This window comes from Pithys albifrons, chromosome 3 (genome assembly GCF_047495875.1).
Source record: "Pithys albifrons albifrons isolate INPA30051 chromosome 3, PitAlb_v1, whole genome shotgun sequence".
In the NCBI taxonomy this organism is placed as follows: domain Eukaryota; kingdom Metazoa; phylum Chordata; class Aves; order Passeriformes; family Thamnophilidae; genus Pithys; species Pithys albifrons.
In genome coordinates this window covers 12,438,006-12,454,141 of record NC_092460.1, presented here as the reverse complement: position 1 = coordinate 12,454,141, position 16,136 = coordinate 12,438,006, and the positions used below count along the sequence as shown (strand labels likewise).

The 16,136-nt window shown below is 43.2% G+C and overlaps 1 pseudogene; it reads right to left on the bottom strand.

The window, feature by feature from the left end:
- Positions 1-570: 570 nt before the first annotated feature.
- LOC139669211 (nucleolar protein 8-like) lies at positions 571-14,267 on the bottom strand (annotated as a pseudogene).
- Positions 14,268-16,136: the final 1,869 nt, after the last annotated feature.

The window sequence follows — 16,136 nt, the reverse complement described above, 5'->3', positions numbered from 1 at the left end:
TTACTGATTTGACAGATGTATCAACAGTTACTTTCCTGCTGTTTCAAATGAGTCACTTTACCTTGATTTATTTGCAATAGAGGCTGAATCTTACTTGCACTACCTTAGTCCAGTGCTTGGTCCAGCCTGAGAGACAGCTGGGAATGTGACAGTTCTACTGCTCTGGACACAGGCAAAAGGCAAAGCACTCGGGTGTCCCTGGGCTGGGGCCAGGCAGGGCCTGGCAGCAGGTGCCCAGGATGGCCTTGGCAGAGCCTCTGCAGCACAGGTCTAAGTGGACATAACATACAGGAATAGATATTCATTTCATACCAAGCATACAACACCAGCAACATCTGTCCCCTGTATTTATAAATATAAAAACTCAGTAAAAAAGTAAAAATTCAGCTCTGTGAACAAATACAAATTATTCATTTCATAAACCTGTTATATATGCATGTAAATATACATACATATTTATGCACATACGCATATATAGATGGGTATATATATATGTCTATTATGTATGTATTTTCATTAACTTCTGGGAAACTTTCACCCTAGAAATAACACAGTCCAAATATTTGTAAATCAATCTAAAATATGCTCTCTATTATGTTAGGCAGAATACAAGTTATATAATCTTACAGAGAAAGAGGTATCTGTTCTTTCTCAGCCTTCAGCAGTGGAGCCAGAGGACACAGCAGAAGATCTTCATTATATGATATAATTACCAGAAATCGAACAAAGCAGCACGTCACATTTAAACCATATGTATATATGTATTTCTATATGTATATACATACATACAAAACCCCAAAACATGGAACAAACATCAAACTGAAAATAAACATGTCCCTATTTAGAAACAAAGTCTTAGCAGTTTTTGCCAATATTCTTTCCTGTTAGATTTTTGAAAGGGTTTTGAAAGTAACATTGTTTGGCAGCTTCTTCAAAGAAGAAATATGAAACATTTCTGATCAGTAAAATAAGAAATATTTATTGTTTTGCTTTCACTTTCCTTTTTGCATCCTTATGCTTCTTCCTGCATTCCTGGAAATATTTAAAATACAACATAAAATTATGAAAAAAATAATAATGATTAATACAAGTTTCTAGATTCACCTGTATTTTTACATACACTTAAGTAACTGGTCCTGTACATTACAGAGATTCACTAATTTACCTGACGGGACATCATAACATGATGTTATGCACACTTGTATACTACAGAAGTTTAGTTCCTCGGCAATTACAAAATTGCCAGCCTTTCTAGAGGTCCTGAACTTAATTCTTCATGCAAATAAGCAGCCGTGTTCCCTCCTCATGCCCACAGTTACCAAGGAAGAGATGTTAAATACTCACCTCAATCAATAATCTTCGTCTATCTTCCCAACCATCTTGTTCTTCACTGAGATCAACTGATCTACAAAATAACTTTGGGCCCTCTGCCCAAAAAAGAACAAATTGATTTCCTTAAACACTTCTGAAAATGCTGCTGTTTGTAAAACTCATGAGCAAGACAGCAATCAAGTCAGAAGGTCTATCCTTCATATTCTTCCTATCATTCATAATCTCTTATCCCCCACAACATGATTGGCTCCAACAGAAATGCTCTGAACTACTGCCCTGTGTACTAAAGAAAACAAAAGGCAGCAGCAGTTAATATGCCAAGATAGGAACTGCAGTGAAATTGCACCTGTTTCATTAAGAGCTCAGCACCATTACCCCACATCTCCCAAGAAAATTCATGCCTGCTGAGGACTGAGGTCTCACTTTCAACAGGGCCTGTAAATCAGACAGGCTGGAAGATTTCAGTGCACTAATTGTATGAACACAGCAAGACAGTTCATGACCGTTACCTCATATGTCTCAAGAAAAAAACATTATTTGAGACTGTCCTGATAAGTTACTGCATAAAATATCAGAAGCAATTCTTGTTGTGGTCTGTGGAATTGTTCGAGGCTGAGAATGTTTCCTTTTGCTGCTGTTTTGTTTGTTTTTAAATACAAAATTCACTATATTCAGAAGAAAAAAAATCCACATTAATTAGAATCAAGAACGATGTGGACATAAGTGGCTAATAAGAGTATTCGACACTATGAATAGTAACACCAGAAGGAGAGGAAAAAATTAATGATGATATATATGCCTGAAAGGCATTTGTGATTTTTTTTTGGTAAGCCCTAAAAGGCCAGGTACATATTAGGCAATTCTCTGAAAAAAAATGGAAGCAAGACAGATGGTCAGCGTTTTTGTTACCAGCAGTTTGTCATGGGATTCTACCTCAATTTAGACCACAAATACGAATGAAAACTTGCAATTTATTTTTTTCCTTAAACCTCTCACCTGTGTTACAGAACAAATAACTAGACAGGACTTCTTCCCTGACTTTCAGTAAGACTTTTGAAAGAAACCAAAAAAGGAGTGACAGTGAGTAAGTTCTGTTGTACCTCTCAGTCGTTCATCGTCTTTGGAGAAGAAGAAAAATCTTGTACTTTCTCTTTGTGGCAAGCAAAGAAACCTGGACAAACACAAGGAAACTTTAACATCAAGAAAGTTACTGTCAAATTCCATTAATGCAAGTTAAAGCTGTAGTGCTTCAGAGAAACAGAATGCATGGAAGAACATTCCTCCACAGTAACCAAATATGGTCTCCTATAAAAAAGACCCTTTTATAAAAGAAAATTTACTATGTCTCTGACTTTTGGCCAAACCAAACCTGGTTTGGGTTGAACCAAAATTACCCACTTAATTTCTCCAGTGTTCAACCACAAACTCAGCTTTTGTATTTTTATACTCAAGGTCAAAGCAAATGGGCTGTTGGGATGTTTCACTGTTACACTCTGTGCAGCAAGGAATGGTTTTCCAGGATAACTTCCGTTGCTCAGAGATGTGGAATGAAGACAGCAGTTTCCCAGGACCTGAGTGCTGCTATTTATATTCTCACAGCAGCAAATTACTACAACCAAACAGAAAACAAATACAACTTGCATTTCTTGATCCTTTTCAATTTCTGATGCCTCTGGCTCATCACCATCCTCAGAACTGCTGTCCTGGAAACGTGGATCTTCTTGCCATGTGACTTTTGCAGGTTTTATTGTTTCAAGGATGTAGGGCTCTGCAAGATTATCACAATTGAAATAAAAAATCAGATTATTCCTCTACTTGCCAGCAAAAAACCCTACTTCCCAGTGAAGAACTTACATTGGAAAAGCAGATTTAAGAAGGATGAAAACCTCCCCCTCTCGGGCTTTCTGAACTACATCTCTGCTCAGGTATTTTTCACTTTGTTCTGGGGGTCTCTTTCATATCCTGAAACCTTTATTAGTGCATTCAGAACACTGAATCCTTTCTGAAGTCAACAAAAATGTGGGGGGCTTTGTTTGTTTTAAATCTTTCATTTAACTTCACATGGTTTGTTTTGTTTCCTACCCTACTGACTGACTTAATTCAGTATGTTTTAATCTTGAGTGTGTAACACTTATATCCCCTATAGTCATGGGTCATTCAGTTTCAATTTTCTAAAGGTACAATAAGAAAATTAAGTAAATAATAAAGCAATCTTGAATGTTCTTGGCGTCAACTCCAGATTTGCTTTTGCTCACATTACTCCATTAACACACCTTTGATTTCAAATCTTGTTGGGTTGTGTGAAACTTTGACTTGGCATATCACCTTTTTCCCTGTCTGAGAAATGTAGGGGATGACAACAACGTCCATCACTGTTTAAAAAAAACAAATAAATAATCGTTCTTTCTCAAAACATCCCTTTCAAGATTCCTGGGGCGCAAGCTGAGCTACCACAATCCTGGCAAGTGTAACTGAAGATCATAATGATTCTGCCTCATTACTCACTTTTGCCTCTGAAAATGCCCTGGATTCTGAATTTCTAAGCACCGTAGTCCTGCACAGTGCCTGACGTGAGCCATTCACTAGAAATTGCACTGTCCTGCTCTTACCTTCTTTTACACCTGACTTCTCTGTGTCTCCAAAGAAGGAAAACTTGAAACCACTCGGCTCCTGAGCTGTGTTATTCCCAGAGACAGGTTCCAAATGGTCAGGTGGGGCAGAGTCCTCTGCATCATCTTTGTCCCAGGGTATTTCCTCACGTTTCTCTGATTGGCTCTTTGAAGATCCAAATAAGTCTTTTAAATCAGCGGCAATATCATAATAGACTTCTTCAGACACTTGAGGCAGTTTCTCACTCTCTTCTTTCTTCTTCTTCTTCCTTTTAGCTTTACTGAAATGGGATTGTTTGAGGACAGTAACACAACACAGCTGTTTTTAAAAGAAAGAGCCACCTGGCTCTTGATGTTTTCCTAAACTCAGCCATGCACATTGATGAGGAGTTCACTTTTAAGGGAGAGAGCAGTGCAGGGGAAACATCTGAGCTTTGATTCTAAAGGCAGGAACAAGCCTCCTTTTTATTACCCACATCATTAAGGGACTTTTCACTTAACATGTGGTAGTTCATAAATGAAGATACTTAGGACAGATTTCTCTTCTGGCAAAAGAAATGTTAAGAGCTAATATGCTTTTTCACAGGATAAGAGCAAATACACATGTCTCTTGAAAACTTCTCAAATCTTCAAGTCCATGACTTGACCTTTCTCACCTTCAGTGAGGACAGAAAATGGCATGCAGAGAGTAGATGGACTACAAAGAAAAGATGACACTGCATGCCGGTTTTAGTGCTCACAATTCCTATTGTATATTGATTTCTGCAATCACAGGGAGGACTAAAGAGAAAATAGCAGTCTGCGTAGTTTCAAACTCAGTCTGCTGCCATAGGCTTCTCTCTAAGGGGAGAAACATCACAACTATAGTTACCAAGCTGTAATATTACCTCTCCTTTTCTGTAGTACTTGGTTTCCTTTCAAAAACTGCGTGGTCCTGTCTGGTGGGATCGTAACGGAGGGCATTAATGTCTCTAAGAAAATAGAAAGGCAAAGAGAAACCATGAGACACTCTAAAGGCTCAAATGAAAGCTACCCCAAACCTTTACAGTAGGATACAAATTCAAATTGGCTTCTTCACCAAAATCTCTCCAAAATGTAATTGACATTTAGAAAGTCCCTGCTAGTCAGTGCCTGGGAATTCCATTAAATACTGACTTCAAATACACACAAGAAAGGAAGTACTTTCCTCAGCCATCTAGGCAGAAATTTTGGTTAGGAAACACCGGCAAAACTGAAGCCACCCTAGAACTCCTTCACTGATGGCAGATGATTCATACTTGAATTTCTTGGCACTTGTTGCTGTTTTACTTGGCTTAGGCTGTTCCAGGTTGATGTTCAAGAGGCTTCCCAGTATCTGCAGAGTTTTCTTTTTCTCTGCAGCAAGTTCGTCTTCCTCATCTGCCTTCAAGCTCTTTGTCTCTGCTAAGATAACAAGAAATACATTATATTTTCCCTGCTGAGCCTGTGATATTTGATGCATAGTATCACTACAGTACTAGCAGAGCTCACGTCTATCAACACATCGCTTCCTTTATCTAAAAGCTACTCAGAGACTTTGTGCCTTGCACTGTAGAAAATCTTGGGTTAGAACAGTTCTGGGCATCTATTTCATGTGAAGGCCAGATCAGGTATTTAACATGTTTCCTGCTGCTGTCATGTAACTGCAACCCCTCTGCCACTGCTGATGCCCTACAGAAGATCACATGAAAGCAATGAAGGGAATAGCAGAGTGAGGCAAAAATTTAAGTTTCAGAAAGAAATTGAATCCTGAAAACTGGGTTAATTTCTTTTTCTTGGGGGTGGATATTCAAACTTTTTCTATTTTCAGCTTTTCTGCCTTCTGCTGCTAAAGAAAAAAAATGACCCTACTTAAGACTGCCAAATCAGCCACAGGCTGCAGGATGGCTACAAAACAAACAGTTTAAATGAATATAATGATCCAAAAGGGGGTTTTTCTAAGTCACCGCTTACCCAGTTTTTCAATGTGGATAAACACATTCTGATATCATGCTGTATTAAAAATAGTCTCAAATGTTGTTTTATTAGGCACATGTGCCTCACTCAGCTGTTCCAAATACTTTTGCAGCATACACCTTTAAGAAAGCACAGCCACCCCTGGTGTTTCCCATGCAGAGCCACAGCAGAGGTGGGTGGTTTTCTTTTAAGGGATCACCAAAGAAGCCAAAGGAGGCCATAAGGTGCTTCAAAAGCTGAAGCTCCATGATATGGCTCCATTACTACCAGTAACCAGGAAGTATGGGCAGCTTTACCTTCCTCCTCACTGTCACTCTCCAGGAATCGGGCGTCCATGCGGAATCTTTCATCGGTGCCAAATCGGGACTGCAGCCTCAGGAGCTAAACAAATGAAACAAGTGCTCTTAAGCACTGGAGGAGGAAATCAGCAACGTTCAATCCCTTTCTTTTCATACTTCATGGCAACATACTAATAATCTTTAGCTCTTGAGGCCTTTTCCAGGAATTTCTTTGGATACAAAGATAACACCACACATTATTTCCTCCATGGCCACTCTTTCCTCTGTTGAAGGGAATTCTATTGTAAATTGATATAAATCATACTCAGCAATAATACAAGCCTACCAGTTCTGTTCCTCTGAAGTGGCCCTATAGACTCTCAGAGGAAAATTAAATTCCAGTGATGGGTTCACTCACTTTTTCCCCAGCTTTGCCTTCAAACTGTGGCTTAATTATGAATCGTTCATCGTCCGTGTTGTCTTCCTCGTCCTCACTGCTGTCAAACAGTTTGCCTGAAGGCTTGGGAGCAGATGTATCCTTTGTTAAACAAAAAGGAAAAACAAAAGAAGGAGGTTATTTACATCTGAGAATATAAATCAGTACCAACTTTGTTCATGTGCTTTCCAGTTTTCCTGAAAAAGTGGATTTCCTGCACAACCCTGTGCATTTCCAGCACTGATCAACATGCTGCCAATCTTATCTTGTATACACACCTCGTGCAACTCTGGTTTATAATTATAAAATTAAAATTATGATTATTCCATTTCATCATGGGCAAAATATCCACGTAATGGTGTCCAGGTTTAGCCTAGCTTTTTACCAACTCTCGACTGGCCCCCCTTCCCCCCTCTCAAAAGCCTCCCCAGCAAACGGAAGAAACACTGAAAAGAAATTAACTCAAAAGAAACTGAAATGAATAAAAAGAAGAAATTATATTTTCTAACATTCACAATCACACTGTGTACACAGTACATAGGATCCCACCCCCAGGGGAAAGGGAAAAGGGGACTGATCAACAAGAAAATTGGGAAGAAACAAAACCAAACCAAAAAAAACCCAAATGAAACAGACAAACACAATTAAAAACTTCAAGGAAGGGGAACAAGCATGAAACAATCTCACCCAGGACAGGAGAACCACCAGCAACCGAAGGGATCAGACTCCAGCCTCTCCCACCAGCAACCCCGGCCAAGGAAAAAGGGACAACCAAAACCAAAAACCCCTCCTCCCCTACTATGTGGAAGACACATGTGGAATACTTGTAACTTCCTTAGATACAGTGGTTACTGAGGAAGCCATGGGTAGAACCATTACAAATGGGCAACTCAGATTTTACAACAGTTAAAAAATTGCAAATTTCTGATTACATCAAGGAAGGTAAAAATGTCAATGGCTAAATAACGATAATGGTCCTAATCTCAATACATTTATAAGGCAAAATCCCAACAAAAGCAAACCCAATGCTTTAAAGTTTTAGCAGAGATGCGATTAAAAAATGTCATAGATAAGAAGTTCTATTTGAGAAAAAAATAAGTATTTAATTGTACTAAACCATGGCAGTAAAATCATGAGGAGTCTGCTAATGATAGTAAAGACGAAACCTTACACAGTTCTTTGGAGCTCAACAAAAACAAGATACTGCCTTAGCAGTTCATCCAGTCTCAGAAAGAGCAGAGTACTTCTGTACTGCTCAAGCCCAATCTCCTCCCCTGCCTTTGCCTAAAAGCAGAGGAATTTCAACACTAATTATACAGAAGTTCTTTCTCTTCTAAGTTAGAATACCTTCTGTACCAATCTCAAACTCCTTCCAAATTCTCCAAGCTCTCAAGCTTTCTTAGATGAACGGTTAAGTACTGTCAAACCTGTCTGATGTTAATTCAAAACTTACCTACATTTCTCTGGCACTTCACTAGGAAATCTAATCTTCAGAACAAAAGGCATGGTCACACAGGGCTTTTGCCTAATAACACTTACTTCTCCAGGCATATTTCCCAAACTTGCGTCTTTTTTCAACGTCTCATTTTCCGTGTCTGAATCGAATAGGATGTGTTTGTGCTTCCCTGCTGGCTGGCCGTCCTAGGAAAGGGGGAAATGTCAGGTCAAACACAGCAAGTACTTGCTGCACTAATACAGAAGTATCTAAAAGGCATTTCCATGACCTCTGCTATTCCTCCTGCAACTCCAGAGGCATTCCAGGGACGAGGTATGCAGGATTTTGTATATACTCAAAACTGGCAATGTATCAGAAGATCCAGACTATGATTTTTAGGAATCTTAATTCACATACATTAATTACCCTTTTCCTTGTACTCTGGACTATTCAGATAAAAGTTGTGAGTGTAATTACCAGATTCGAAAGTGCTCCTTGAATGAGTTTCTTTTGGAGTTCTCTCTCCCTGTGTCTCTCCTCCAGAGCCGCCAGCCTCCTCTGGTTGTCCTGCTCCTGTTTGTCTCTTGCAGATTCCTTTGAAGCAGTAGCATGAAGACAAAGCTCCTTATCTTCTGGAAGGCTTGTCTTCCTGTTCTCACATGTATTAGCTTCGCGTTCTGGCTTTTTATTGCTTACATTCATCTTCATTTTTTTGGAAAGCAGTTTTGGGCTCTCCCGTTGCCGTTTAACGTGTTTCAGAGCCCCTGCAGCGTTGCTGTCCCTGTCACTGCTCTCACTGTCACTCTGATCAAGGCTGGGAGAGGCAGCTCCATGCTCTGAACTGTGGTCTTGTGGAGAACTCCTGTCTTTTTTCTTCCCCTGTAAACATGGCCTGGAAACAGGCTGATGTCTCTCATCTGCTGAGGAGGCACCAGGTGACGGTGCCTCATGCTGCTCACTGGGCACATTTTGTCTCTTTTTACTGCTGACTTGAAGTGCACACAATGGATGGTTCTTGGGCTGTCTTTTAGATGACTCCTCCCCAGAAGAAAATACACAAGCTCCAAGTCCTAAACCTACAGACCCCTTTTTTAACCCAGTACTGTCCTTAGTTGACTCTTTCACACAAAGGGACCCCATTCCCCTGAAGGGCTGATATTTCAAACGTGAATTATTTTGTCCCTTGGAGCTTTCCTTATTCTCCCCTGCTAAAATATCAGCCAGCACATCGTCAGGAGAGATGCTTTTTTTTTTTATCTGCAGGGTGACATTTAGGAAGTTTTGGTTTATTTGCATTACCCTTAGGATTTTCTTCAGCAGGGGACTGAGCAGAACTCTGTGCACCATCAGATTCCTCTGCAGGTGTCCCAGTGTTTTTGGCAGCCAATGCTTTTAAGTCATGTAAGGAAAGGTCTAAGCGGTAACAGTTTTGCATCATGGACTCATAGTCAGAACTGATTTCAGACTCCCCTTGCTCAGACTCCGAGTGAGAGCTCTCACTATCACTTGTCTCTGCTGTACTGGTAACTGCTGAAGTTTGCAATGCACCAATTTTGGATTTTTTAATTTTCCACTTTTTTTCAATGTGTTCTCCTTCTACATTTCGAGTTTTCAGTGATGAGACATTTAACAAAGCACTTTTTTTGTTAGCTAGGATTTTTTTACTTTCCACCTTCATCTGTTCAGAATCTTCTAAAATTGCAGTTTTGCTGCTATTTGGATCTGGAGTTTTACCTTCAGCAATAATTTCATCTGTACCTGCTGAATCATAACCATTACCATATTCCACAGTCTCTTTGTAACTTCCTTTAGTGGTTTTCTTCATGGCATCTGGCTTGCTTAAGGACCAGTGACTACTGTATTTTAATCCAAAATCATCCCCAGCGATTTCCAAGGGGTCACTTTCAGTCTCAGCATTTCCAGCTTTCCATTTTTCTGTCTCTTTCTTTACCATGGCTCTGATCTCCTCTTCAGAATCAACATCACTGTCAGAAACACTCGTGTTATTTCGAGCTGTAACTCCACTAACATTCCTCTGATCTGATGATAAACCTTTGCCTGGCGTTTTACTATCCAGACTCCTCGATGGAGGCAATTTCAACTCGTCATTGGGTTTGGGGTTTGATCTCTGGCTGAGTTGTGGTGAGCTGGTGTGTTTTGGACGGGGCTGGCACCCAGAGGACAGAGCTGCTGCTCCATTCAGGGCCTCACTGCACAGTGGCCTCGGTTTTTTAGGTGGTTTCTTCATCCCAGAGAACTCTCCTTGTCGTTTCCTGTTTGCACTGACATCTCTCCCTTCCAAGTGCTGGGTGAGCTCAGGCACAGGAGCTGCTTGTGCCCGGTCTGGCTCCAGCTTCCTCAGGTTATGGCAGTACTTTGAGGGGTCATATTTCACAACGTTGGTCTGAGTTAAGGAATTAAAACAAGATTCCTCCAGCAAACAGACTCGAGTCTTTCTGAACAGGCTGAATTCTACACGAAAGGACAACAAGGAGCCCTTTTTCATCTCATGTCTTTAAGCAACTGACTTGTGCAGTCTAAGAAACTGCTCCAAATCACACAAATTTACTGCAAGACACACTTGAGGGATTCAGTAAATTGAGTCTGACATAGCAATCAAAATTAAGACTGTTCAGCAACTGTTTCTCCATATGACAGAAGAAGGAAGGGAACTGTGCCTATGCCCAGACAGTAGGAAAAGGATATTTTATTCTTTTGCGGATTCCTGAGGTGGAGGACAGGCAAGACTCTGCCAAATTTACCAACAACCCACTTCTATAGGAAAAGAAAAGTAAACGGTGTTAAACAAAAAGAGAGTGGAAGTAACCCTGGAACAGAGAAAGATGTTTGTTCTTGGATAACAGAACTACTAATAAAAGAACCATCTGTGACTAATTCATTTTTGTTTATGCTCTTTAGTGAGATATAATCGTACTGTGCAACTTAGCCAGCTTCCTTCTCAAAAACAACAAAACCCAAAGCCAACCAAAACCCCAAACTTCTACGACCTGCAAATAAAGAATGATAACAAAGTAGTAAATTTCTTTACTTTGCAAGTACTATGTCTAATATATGGCTTCTGGTTTATGAGTTAACAGCAGCCACTGCACAGACAGAATCACTATTATTTTGCTCTCTTCCCCTTTGCCACACACACACAAAAATCCCTCTAGCACCATTCTGTGCTTTGCAAATAATTTTCAAAACTTTCCAATTAATATTATTTTTCCTGTCTTAATTTGCATGTTCAGTGATTTTAATCTTCCTCTTGTAAGCACGTGCAGACCCTAATCCTGAATGTGAAGCACAGAGAGCAGTTCCTGACAGCCCAGCCACCAAAAATTATGTGCTGTATAAAAGTAAGTCACACAGTCTCTTTACAAGCTTTTAAGGGTGACATGAATGTACATTATGCTACAGGCTTATGCAAATTCCCAACATACACAAGGAACAAAGCATTTCCTGATTTAACACCACGAGAGGGGACAAGCAGATCACAATTATTTCCAGTCACTGCAAAGAATCACAGAATCATAGAATGGATTGGGTTGGAAAAGACCTCTGAGATCATCAAGTCCAACCCTTGGTCCAACACCAGTCCCTTTACCAGATCATGGCACTCAGTGCCACGGCCAAGCTCAGTTGAAAAACCTCCAGGGATGGGGAATCCACCCCCTCTCTGGGCAGCCCATTCCAATGCCTGAGCACTCTCTCTGAATAACAGGAGCCTTCTCCTTGTCTCTACAGGAGGTATTTCTTCAGCCCACTTTTCACAACTTGGACTGTCACCCCCAATAATTACATGTCTTTACATAAGGCACAGAGATTTAGCATAAATTTAGATATAATGAGCTTGCTTTTTCTTGGTTTACTTCTCTTACACATCTCCCCCAGCATACCTTGTGTTCTGGCACCTCTGTACCCGGGACTGCTTTCATGTGGAAGTCCACAACTCCAGCCTTTTTCAGTGATTCCAACAGACATGCTTGGTTATTTCTCTGTGGCTTTTCTTTCTGCAGCTTTGCTTCCTCCCTCTCTGTGGCAAGCCTGTACCAAGAAGTACATCAGACATGGGAAAAGTACTCTACTAAATAAAGCCCATGTGCTGGATTCGAGCTGGCAGGGACCCCCTCCCACAGAACAGCAACCACCCACTGCTCAAGGAATCAACACCTTGACGTTCCCTTTAAGGGAATAACAACATAAATCACGTTGCAGTATCACACATGAATCAACACTCCACCACTCTCTATGAAAACTGAAAGAGTGTAGAAGATGAAAGCACAGCCATAATATTATCAGATAAACAGAAGAGGGGTAACTTGAGCAGCAACACGCATTTTTAAAAACTGATTTTTACCTGTGCAAAAAGCTTTCTTTGGCCAACTCAATTTGCAGTGTCCCTCCTTTCCATTTTGTTTTATTTAAAATTGACATGCCTGCAAAACAACGAGATGGGAAAATAAGTATTTTTTACGTTAAAGAAGCACAGCCCAGACTTCACTACACCTCCTTCTATGACAGGCTGACGTTTCTTTAGCGTGATATTACACCTCACTGCTCACTTGGTTTAAGTTTGTACCTGAAAGGTACCCATAAAATTGAAGCTTAAAGAAGGCAACAGAATAAAACAAGCTCTACCTTGACCACATCCTGTTGTGACATCAGATGTGTTATCAGTAAAACAACCTGGCTCAAAAACATCAACAAGTAAAAACCAGAAAGATGTACTTACACTTTCTAAGCTCGGCATCAGAAATGCTGACACTGACGTAGGCAAAAGTTTTCACAGGGTTCCCTGATCAATGACAAACATCCAGTTAACTTCTGTGTAATATCAGTGTTTCCTTTAAAACTGAAAATTAAGCTATTTTGTGAAAATAAAGTGACTCTGAAGCAAAAATTCCATTTCACGCTTCAAACTGAAAAGCAATGAACCTTGAAAAGATAAAACAAAACATACCCTGATCATCTTTTCTGGTAATAATTTCTGCATCCAAAACATGCCCAAACTTCTCAAATCTTTCCTCCAGTTCGGCCTTAGACACCGTATGGCCAAGCCCTCCAACATACAAACGCTTGGAAACCTGTTCCTTCTCTATGCCTGAAGTCAAAGCATCACACCAGGAACACACGCTCCGCTTTCCTGCGGGGAGACAACAACAGCTCACCGACACTGGCGCCGCAGGGGCCAGTGCGCCTGGAATGTCAAATTACGGGCAAATCGCTCCCCCAACAGCGCTCCCTGCTCTGTCCAGCGCCCGCAAACCCCGCGCTGCTGCTCCGCACCGGGGGCTGCCTTAAACCTCGAATCGCATCACCGGCTGCGCGATCGTGAATGGCAGCGGCTCGTTACCGCATAACCCGGGGTGCTCTATCGGAAGCATGGGAGACCCGCACAGACCCGACCGCGTCAGGAGCTGCCGAGGGACGCCCGGCAGAGGGGCCCGGGCCCGGCCCGAGAGACCCCCACCCGGCAAAGGGGGCCCGAGGAACAGCCCCTCGCCGCCGGCCCCGCCGCCCCCCTCCATCACCGCCGCCATGTGCCCTCCCCGCGGCGACACTCGATTTACCTTCCCCCCAGCACCTCTTCCCAGCTCTCACGCGGAAAGGGTTCCGCCTCGTTAGGCAGCCGGGTTCTCTGCAGGCTTCATGTTTCCCGCCGGTCAAGTGTGGTGGGAACACATGGGCTGGGTCTTGTGACGAAGGGCGCCTTGGGCGTAACCAATCACGAAGAAAAGCAGGGGCGTTTTCTGCAATACATGAGCAGAAATTAACAAAAACACAGGAGCAACCGCCAAAGCAACGCTTTTCCCATTCGTGTCTAACGAGGAGCTTTGCTACTGTCCCTTCAGCGGCGCCGTTCTTTCAGAAGGAGGGGAAAGAAGGCGCGACCGGCCGCCCCCCGCTCGGGAAGCAGCAGTGGTAGCGTCCAGACGCGCGCAGCGCGCGGGCTTGGCGCGCGTTTCGAAAGGCGCGGGGGGCGCGCGCCGGGCGCGGGAACAGCTGACCCGCCCCTGGGTCCCGCCGCCCGCGGCTCCCCGTTCCCGGCCGCTCATCCCTTCCGTCCCTCGGTCCCGCCGCCCGCGGCTCCCCGTTCCCGGCCGATCCGCTCGGTTCCACTGCCCGCAGCTCCCCGTTTCCGGCCGCTCATCTCGTCCCCCGGTCCCGCCGCCCGCGGCTCCCCGTTCCCGGCCGCTCATCCCTTCCGTCCCTCGGTCCCGCCGCCCGCGGCTCCCCGTTCCCGGCCGCTCATCCCTTCCGTCCCTCGGTCCCGCCGCCCGCGGCTCCCCGTTCCCGGCCGATCCGCTCGGTTCCACTGCCCGCAGCTCCCCGTTTCCGGCCGCTCATCTCGTCCCCCGGTCCCGCCGCCCGCGGCTCCCCGTTCCCGGCAGCTCCGCTCCAACCCCCGGTGCCGCCGCTCGCGGCTCCCCGGTGCCGTCCCCCGGTCCCGCTGCCCGCGGCTCCCCGTTCCCGGCCGCGCCCCCGGGGCACGTCTGTGCTCCCAGCCTGAGTCTCGGCGGGCGGCACCGGCTCCGGCGGGCGCGGTCCCTGCGGGGCCGAACCCCCGCTCGTTGCTCCCAGACCCTCCGAGGCGCTTCCCGGCTCCGCTTGTGGCGGCGTAAAATCCGCGGCTCGGGGGTGTGGACGGGCAGGTGCGTAGAAGTGTGGAATGAGCGCTGTTGATGCACAAAAGTATATAAATACACGCATAAATACACATGTGTGATGTGCTTAGGTATGTATGTTTAGAGTGAGAAGAGTTTACTTGTTGCTTTATAATTAAAAATATGTACGAGGTGGGGTTTTTTTTCTGGAGTTAAAGCTCTCTGAAGTCACAACTAGTCTTTGAGTCTTCTGCAGTCTAGTGAAAGCCTTGGGTTCAAGTAGCTGTAAGCAGTTTGTGTGTCCTGTTATTGTTGTTTAAAAGAGGGATTGGCTAAGGTGGGATGAAGTTCTGCTGCTGTAGTGTTTTTCTTTTTCCCACCATACTCTTTGTAATGACCATAACTTTCTCCCCTGTATCCAGTTAAATTCCCACCTCCAAACTAATAGGATGCTTTAAAAGTTGGAGAACTTCTAGTTGTTGCTTGTTGTCATTCACTTCATGAATTGCACAGCCATGGGGATTCTTTAATTCCATGTACTTTATTCACTAAATAAGTCTTTAATGCAAACCATATTTTCAAATGTTGCTTTCTTGTGCCTCTTATTCCGATGCCGTTTCCTATGAAATAAACCAACAAAATCCTATTCCCTCCTCATCCCTTTCTATTGAACAATGTTAGTGTGGATCTTGCAGGTAGAGTAGGGATGGTTTAAAACACATAAAATCAACTTATGTTTTTTCCTGGTTGAAAATATTAATACATCAGTGTTGAGCTGCATCATATCCTGCACAGTCCCTTGAATGTGTCAGGCCTAGGCTGAATGTCAGATTACCGTTTTCCCTGGAATTTGAGGTGTTTTGAACTGTTTGTGAAACACGGTTGCAGTTTGTGCCTCTCTCCTGGTGTTTAACCAGAAGGCAGATTTTGCTGCTGTGTTGGGACAGCTGTGCCTCATTAACCAGGGGAGTCGTTAGGTTAATTGGTCAGAGCTGGATTCCATTTTTATATCTGATTAGGAATGGTTTTCACCTGTAGAGCAGTTTGTTGTTCTATTACAGCAAATTTAAAACAGCTGGATCTGCTTCTAATGCAATCAGGATCCTTAGAAGGTCTTTAAAGCCTTTGCCCTCATTAGATTCCTGATTTAACTTCTGTCTTTGGAGGCTGTGCAGTGATCTGTGTCTTAAAATTATTTTTACTTTAATTGGATTTAATTTAATTAACTCTTAAGGAACCAGTGCAAGAAAACAAATCTTTTTTCCCCTGAGATTGTTACCTGTTTCGGAGTAAACAATTTTTTTGATGGTCTCACATGGCTCCTGTCATGGGGACTTGTGGACCTGCCAGGTGGATCTGGGTTGTGCCATTGCAGGCAGGAGTGGTTTCCCTTGCGGGATGTTCCCGATGCGTTCTCCCTTCGGTTTCGCCTCCCAGCATTCGGTGCAGGCGGGCAGCTCCTGT